Raw genomic sequence first — 7,262 nt, 5'->3', positions numbered from 1 at the left:
TTGCAAATTGTTGACTTATCAGCCATTTTCTTTACATTGTGTGCACGTATCCTGTGGTATTCTTTCATTTAAGAATTTATTCTTGACTTGCACCCCTCTAACCTGTGCTTGTAGTTGTCAAGATTCTGGATACAACAGCTTATGTTCCCATTACTTGCTTGGTCTGTTTGGTCAGAATGTCTCTGCCATGCTGAGTAAAAAAGCTTCCAAAAATTTATTTTTATGTAGTTCTTTACCAACTTCATGGAGCCTTAGATCCATAAATCAGCTGCAAAGAACAAGGTGATGGCTGATATATTTGATTATTTTTTGTTTTTATTAAAACTGTGTGAAAGTTTGGATCTTTTTGATCCAAATCACAATAAGATCTAAAAATACAGGTTAAATTTTGAAAAATTACAAGTCTTCAGACAGGTCAAGCATAACACCTATAGAAAGGGGCCTGAAGTACTGTGTCAGCTTGTAGTTGTTTAAACAGACTGTGATTTCTATCTGTCACTGCATCCTCACTCTGTGGCAGCTGAATGATCCCAACATTGACTCCAGACACCAGGTCTCCAATGGCATTTTCTCTGATGGAGTAGCGAGGCAGCCACGACAGGACAGGAAAAAAGCCCAGTAGGAAGCTCTTTAACCTGCGACCAGAACACCTGTAGGAACACACACAGAGTTTAAGGCCATATGGCTTGAGATAAAGGGCCTAAAGCATCTGTTAGCACTAGAAACTATTTGAGGGCCTATAATGACATTCAGCAAGGACAAATAATAAACATATGCTTTGACTCACCAACACTTTGCCTTCACCGTCCTCTAAAATGACAGGGACTTCTTCTCTAGGCGCTGCCCAAGGACATCCAGCTGTGCTTCGTCCAGGCCGACTGCAAGATAAGGCTGCCTGTAGTGAGGAAGTTCATTTCGCTCAACGTTTTTCATCTGAAATCAATGTCAGAGATTACTGGCAGTACAGACAAGTTTCACTTTGTTCTAGTTTCAAAACTGGGTGGGTCTTTAAGGTGTTTCATCCATCTTTCTTTAGAGTATTTGTGTAAAATGTGTGTATGAAGTTACATGACAGAGAAGAAGACAAGTAGCAGTAACTGTAGATAACCAAAACAAAGCAGTGAGAGAGAGGGGTTGAGCTCTGCTTCAGCACCAACCCGCATGAGTACAAAGAGTCCGCATGTGCGACAGCGTGCATGTATGAGGATAACACATACGCACACACAGCCCTAAAAACTCTCACACGTGAGTCGGGGAAGGTGGAGAACAGCCTTGAACTCTGCACATTACAGCGAGTTTACAGCCCCCCCCCCATTCAGTGCCTTTGAATGCCTCTATTATCACAGCTCAGCTTTCAGAGACTCATGGTCTGAATGTGTGTGTTTATGTGTGTGTTTGTTTGTGTGAGTGAAAGAGGGAGACAGAGAGAAAGTGAGAGAGAAAGAGAGCAAATGAGACAGAGAAATGTTTTCCCTGCGTGAATCTATTTCTAATCTATTCCACTTTGCACAATGGATACTTCTGAAAGCCATTCGTACTGAGAAAATTAATTGAAAAAATGATATGAGCGAAATGAAGAATGTAAGGCACATGCAGATAGAAAGAAGCAAAACAGAATGAAAGGAGATAAAAACTTCACACAGCAGTTTGAAACACAAAAAGTGCCTGAACAAACCTGTTGCAGACACTGTCATGTAGCAACTCAAAATGAAGATAAGGTTGTCTTAACCGCCCTTTTACATATAATCTCACCACAATATGAAATATATGAGCCCACTACTGAGAATGATGCCAATATTACACAAAGTAGGATTATCAAAAAGGAAAAGCTGGGCTTTCAGATCCTTGAGTCATTAAAATTAAAGAGTGCCCCCTACAGGGACTTTATCAATAGAAAATTGTGGGAAAGGTTGTAAAACAACCAGCCACAGTTTCGAGTTAAAAGTCAGTAACTTCAGGTTTTATGTATAGTGGGTGAATTTACCTTTATCAAGCAAATAAAATTACAACTCAAAACGTTCAAAAGTTCAAAACCAAAATGCAGTATTTCGAAACCTAACACACGCTGATCTAGTAAAGTACCCATTCGTGTCATCTTATCGTAATTGGTAATTTGACAGTGAGTTCGAAATTTTACAAGTAACACTCATCAAATGAAATATCTGAGAAAAACGAATTCCCCTATCCTACGAATAGGCCAATATAAGAATTAGTTGTCCGTGCAGCTCTGATCCTTCAGTAGTGTATCTGTCTCAAAAGCAGCATGAGGTTTCTGATGCGTTCAGCCCGGCACCGAGGCGACTGGTGCAGCGGCAGCTCGAAGAAAGAGAAAGTGAAGCTCCGGGAGAAGCTGAGATTGGTGACTGGACGCAGCGGTGGGAGGCGGGGAGGACGAGGCACCCGACGCTGGGGCGACGACCTTCGCCTTGCCCGCAACCCTCGACCTCCTACACCTGCAGAGACACAGAGCGTTAGACGTGCATTAATGTAAAAAAATGGTTTTGGTTAGGAATATGGTTGCCATTAAAAGAATAACAGCAAACTGCTCCTTTCTTGTTTCTTGTTTTTGTCAAGCTTCCGTTTTCAAAAATGAACTTACACGATCAACAGAAAGTTGTTACAGACACTGCCACGGATGCCACATAGGCTGCAGACATTAACACAAAACTATGAAAAAAAGACAGGGCCGGTAAAGTGAAACTTTGCGGTTGAGTGAAAGGCAGAACTTCTTTAGGTGTGATCTTAAAAGTCCTACACCCAAGGTCAGTTTTCACTGGCCCGATTAGATCACTTCTCAGGACTGAGCAGATTGTGTTTGATTGTCAACTCCCTACTCCCAACTTACACCTATATATCATCTTCATTAGTATATGGATTTTGGTCAGTTTACTTAATAGACCTCTTTTAGAAAAGGAGTTGCTGTGCTACACATGGTAATATTGGGTCTGTCAGTCGAGAACCCATTAACCTTCATGTTAGCTAAACTGTACCTCATGCTATCCAGTTGGACAAGGTGACATTAGTGTGTTTTTCTGAGCCATTATTTAAATTATTTGGACTATTTCGTACGCCGTGTAAATCCTCTTGAATAAAACTGAAAGCTGTGTGTTTTGATTGGTACTGCTCCTGCATACCTGAACACACTTCCTTCAAAAGTAGTAGTAGAACATCAAAGGAAGGGGTTATAAAGAAATGGCCTTATTTCCACTTGTTGCAATATAGGATACTTTTCAATCACTGAAATATATTTTAAATTTATGATTTTTTTTTAAATTATTGGTAATATAGGAAATATGTTGTAATCAACTCTCAATTACCTCTGGGAGGTCTATAGTTGGACCCAACTGGATGTTTTATGAACTTTTCTGTTTTTTCTTTTAAGCACAATAAATTTTACCCTCAACTCAAATAAAACAATTAACAGTAGGTCACCTTTTTGTGGAAAACACAATAGTTTGGTTACATGATTAGACATGACTGGCCCTTGTTGCAGTCATACCTGCACTGTCCTGAGGGACTGCCAGAGGCAGAAATGGAACCTCAGAGTTCAAACTTGAACTTGAAGCTTCTTCCTCTTCATTCTGTCTCCCACGATAAGGGGTGGATGGCGTAGGCTGAGGAGCAGGAGGGGGTGGAGGTGGAGGTGGAGGAGGTCGTGGAGGAGGAGGTGGTGGGATTGAGGCAAAGGAGGATTCGTAAAGAGCCAAGCCTCCCCAAGGCGCCATGGTGGTATCCGAGAGGAGGATGGAAGAAGGCCCCGGATGAGGATGAGAGGAGGAGGATGAGGATGATGTCTGCTGCTGGCTGCGTTTTTGGTGACTGGCCTGGCGGGAACGCTGGAGAGCCGGGGAGAGGTGTGTTGGCTTGGCTGGGAGAGGAAAGGGGACATAGGAAGATAAAATAAAAGGATATAGGTCAATGTAGTTGGTTGAAAAATGGTTAACTGATATGCTATGAATTAAAACCCAATAAACAAACATCTGTCCAGATGAAATGTCCTTGAGCAAGACACATTTAATCTCTACCTGCTGTTCTGTAATTTAAGATCATCTCTGACCTCTGTGGAAGTGAGCCTTTTCCACAGTAATGAATAAAGTATCACATTACTAGGTTTGAATTGATGATATTAACATACAAAAAAAAAAAAAATCACTGCTGCTTATTGAAATGAATAAATCTAAGGCTGAGAGTTACATTTCTGATAACAATTTTAAAACTGCACAAAGTAACTTTGTGTCAAGTGGCAGAAAACTGCTTGAGTTTCTCTAAGTGGATGACTTTACTATGGAAATACTGTGATATGACATCAGTGCTGTATCTCAATTCCATTAAATATAACGCTATTATTATTAATTATATACTATGCCCTTCTATTCTGAAAATCTAGTTTTTTATTTTATACTAACAAGAAATGATGCAAGATGCGCAGACAAAAATTGAACTGCAGTTTTTGAACACTAATGCAAAACTGCCAATTTCACATTTGAAAGCTTCTAATACTAATAGATTTTTTCAATGGATTTTTAAAAATGTACTTACTGTTTTCACTTTTCAAAAAGAGAAGCTGTGCCACAGCTGTTCACAATTTATATTCTGTTAGTTGTGAGCTGCTCTTCCATTTTCATTTCCATTGCATTGTGGGATATCAGTGTCATATTCAAAACCTGAGCAAATTTAGCATGGATGCAGCACTTTAAATGTGAAATCACTGCATACGCAAAACAGATTTGGTCAATATTATAGTATTGGGATATACACTAGAGTGTATTGGACCAACATATTACAATTAATGGGGACTGGATGTTCTTGTTTGTTGAAAAACCCACTTTTTTTTTTTTACAGTGATAAGGCAAGTTCATGTCTACGTAATATTTTTCTGAAGCTTCAGCATTGGAAAATATGCGGAATTAATCATTTTAATTGCTGTCAAATACGAAGCGCCTTCACCCAGCAGAGGAAGGACATACAGTCCTGGTTATTTGTTCCAAGTTATTTGCTTGAGAGAAAGACCGCTGCATAAGCAATTCTATAAAAAGCTATTGCCATGTGTAGAAATTAAAAGACAATAGCAAATAACAGAAGAACAAAAGTTAATAAGGCTTTTTCTGGCAGGGCCATTATGGTGAAAGGTGGTGTAATTTCAAAGTTGTCCGTTAGAGTTCTCATTACAGTATCTTATTTATTTAAACTAGTGTTAGCAATACTGTCCATTTCCATCTGAGATCAGATGATGATCAGAATATCATCATAAAAACTGATCTCACGCAAGATGTGAAACCCATCAGTGAATAGCATGAGGTGTATCCTGCTGTACAACAAGTACAGTCATTACTGCCTGCTTTCACTTGTTAAAGAAACTGGATTTGTTGGATTAGAAAATGTTGAATTTGAACGACTCCCAATTGTAGTATCAAAAGAGACAGTTTGCGCTTTTCAGTCTGACCCCGACAATGAAACTTACGTTTAGTCTGAGAACTCCTCACAAAAAACATTAGGTTTGAAATTTTTATCATTATAAAGTGACACACATTTACTGATAATGAAGTATCTTCATCATATGCTGTTGTGTCACTAATCCTCAGCATAATAGCCTCTGTAAATGAAGAGGTGAGAGGGTCATGGGTGGATCACCTGCTGTTTTACTCCCAGATGAACCAATTAGAGGCAGCCGTTCTCCTGATATCTCCAATTTGGATGCCTGAAAGCAGAAATCTGTATGGCTTTTTCAAAACACACGTTTTCAAGACTCGTAGAAAACAGGTTTACAGTGTGCCTTTTACAACATGCATACAGTAAACTGCAGGGACAGTTCATACACAACGCAATACAAATATACATTGCTTTTAAAGGACAATTTCTTTTTTAGCTGGTGCCTCTTTTCTTGGTCTTTTTTATTATTAGCTACGCCAGCGGTGAGGCTCTAGGGATGGCAATGTTGGTTTTTCTGTCTGCTGTTAAGTCCACTTTGGTCCAGAGTGGATACAGACATCCATGGAACCCCAGAGGATGACACCTACAGATTGACATGATCTCCTGATATTTCCTCTAGTGCCAACATGAGGTTGACATTTTTGGTTCTGAGCGAAATGTCTCAACAACTAGTGGATGGATTACTGTGAAATATGGTGCACACATTCATGTTCCCCTCAGGTTGAATTTTAAAAACTTTAGTAATCCCTACACTTTTCATCGAGTGCCACCATCAGGTCAAAATTGTAATTTGTCAAACACTGGTTTACAACTAGATAACTGTAACACTAATGACATTTCCATCAGCCTCAGCTGTATGTTATGTATGTGTAGGGCTAATTAGCAAATGTTGCCATGCTAAGAATCCTGCTAAAAATCCTAGATCTACAATTGATCCTTGACCCATAACGTGACTGTCCACCAAATATTGTTCTACTCTTTTTTTTGAGATATCTTGCTAAAAAACTAAATTAACAGAAATGAAAACATAACCTTTGTGCAAAAAAAAAAAAAAAAAAAAAAGACATTCAAGGGGGTGTTATTGCCCCGGGTGTAGTTATTAAAAACCTTGTGCTAGATTCAGACTGTCTACAGTGCATGTGATTTTGTTCTACAAAGCACCAACAGAGTGCAAATATTTGAGCATTCGTAAGCTCATGACACCCTTGAGAGTCTTAGAATAAAACCATTTTCAAATCAAAACTATTTTTTTCAGTTCAATGTCACATGCAACACTTCATTGTGTGAGTGACACTTCGAAACGGGAAAAGAGTAAAGGTCACTGCTCTGTCCTTGCTCCAAACGTGCGGATGAAACAGAGATAGGAAAAATCCTGTAAAATGAAGGATGTCTTCTTAGTACAAAAGTAAGCTAACATGTCAGAGTTGCAGATTAGGGTTATGGTAAATGACAGGGAATAAACACAGTGAATGGCACATTGTGAGGAGTGGTGATTGAAAGCTGTAGAGAGTGTGTGTAGGCCATTTACCTTTTTAATGGGTGTAAAATGTCACTCCTTCAGCACCTTGACAGCAGCACTCTTATGCCTTGCTCTCCTGATTCAAGCAAAACATCCCACACAGACACACACACACACACACACACAGATGCTGATGATTTCTTAGGCTGGCTTCCGTAAGTCACTTCTTCTCGCTCAACATTTTGTTTTGAAGACAGAAGATGATTGATTCAAATCAAATCTGGCTAGAAAAACTTAAAAAATTTACAACAGACATACATCCTGGTTTTGGGAAGCACCATCCCCCCGTGTCTCATCTGACAGCTCCCTCGCT

Source organism: Xiphias gladius, chromosome 18 (genome assembly GCF_016859285.1).
Source record: "Xiphias gladius isolate SHS-SW01 ecotype Sanya breed wild chromosome 18, ASM1685928v1, whole genome shotgun sequence".
NCBI lineage: Eukaryota > Metazoa > Chordata > Actinopteri > Istiophoriformes > Xiphiidae > Xiphias > Xiphias gladius.
This window is presented reverse-complemented; position numbering follows the sequence as displayed.